Here is a 1,609-nt window from a genome sequence, read left to right as displayed (position 1 = left end):
GGGGGGGGGGGGGGGGGTGTCTGTGTGCTGAACCCCCAGCTCCTGGGAAGGGCAGCAGGTCTGTGTTTGGCAGGCTGGCATTTGGGGTTTTGCTTCTGTCCTTCTCTAGTTTCCCTTCCCCAAAAGGCAGGATGAAACATTTTATAATGCCAAGAAATTTGAAAGCTCTCCTCTCATTTTCTCTTGCACTTCCACTTTTCAGCTTTTCACTGAAGCAGCTAATTTTTTTTTTTTTAATTTTATTATTTTTTTTTTACAAACACTGGGTTTTGCTTGCCGACGTTGTGACAGAATTTCTTTTTTTTCTGGGGATGGATCTTTGTTAAAAAAAAAAATAACAAACCCAAAACATCTATCCCCTTGACTTTTTTTCCAAGCAAGGAACAGAGGAAATGTTTCAACTGAAACACTGTCTTTAGCTCTAATGGAAAAGGTAATTCAAGGCTCATTTGAGTATTCCCCAATGCTGTGCCCTGTGGGGTCATATTCAGTCTGATAAATTACAGCCCAGTCTGCACTACAGACTCGTGATCCGCAGAGAGATGTTGGACGCGGCTTCCCTGGGTGTAAGAGAGCAGAAGGCACTAATGGAAACAACATCACCCCATTTCTTAACACCCCTCACTCGTGCCTGACTTACAAGGGGTCTTAATGACCCCGGGCAGGGACCAGATGTCACTAATTTGTTGTAATTGTACAGGGGAATCTTAGCAATGCTCCCAACGAGCCACAGGTGCATAGGAGAGCAGTGTGTCAGGGTTTTGTTTGTTTGTTTGTTTGTTTGTTTTCCTACAGGTGCAGGAAGCTGCGATGAGCACAAACCAACAGGTCCCTTCTGCCACTTCCTCTGGGGTTTTCAGAGCTGCGGGCTCCCAGCTATGATCACTGCACCTGGTGCGATGCGTGCAGCAGAGAGGGAGAGGAGAAAAAAAAAAAAAAAAATTTTTTTAAACGACTAACCCAGCTGATAGAGCTGGCTGAAAAGGTTTGGAAATCAGTCACAGGTGACTAACCGATGGGACGGATCTCATTAGTAGCCGCATATGACTTCCTGACTAAGACTTTTTTCCATGCCTGAAAGTGGGTGCTGACGCTACACGTGTGGCAGCAGCAAGCAGTTATTAGCGAGGCAGAGTTCGTGGCTGGATCCCCGCAGGTTTGCGCTCGACGGGAGGAATTAGAGGCGCGCACGTTCCTAGTGTCCCCCTCCGGTTTTGTGCTGTTGAACAGCTGATCCACCTATCCCCACTTCTTCGTCTATCTGGACGGGAAGGTGTGTCCAGGTGTTAGGATTTGTTTGCCTGACTGGGACCTGTTTTGCTCATCATTATTCCTGTTTGATGGTGTCACCTTTTGGTGTTGACAGAAATAACACAAAAAGGAATCCACTGTCGAACTCTCTACACCTGTACACAGGGTTTCATTAAAAGCTTGATTTGGTAAGAGTGTTTACACGCACCTAAATATAACTCTTTTCTTTTCTAGATTAGATATTCCCCACCCTTGCCATAATGATATGGTAGGTGGATAGCAATTCTCTACATCCCAGACATGGAAATGGTGTGGCCGTCACAGAGACAGAGGTAAGCAAGTCACATGCACAGCTGGG

This window comes from Athene cunicularia, assembly GCF_003259725.1.
Source record: "Athene cunicularia isolate RWA chromosome 25 unlocalized genomic scaffold, athCun1 chr25_part1, whole genome shotgun sequence".
NCBI classification, from domain to species: domain Eukaryota; kingdom Metazoa; phylum Chordata; class Aves; order Strigiformes; family Strigidae; genus Athene; species Athene cunicularia.
The sequence above is the reverse complement of the archived record's forward strand: the minus strand, read 5'-3'. Positions refer to the sequence as shown.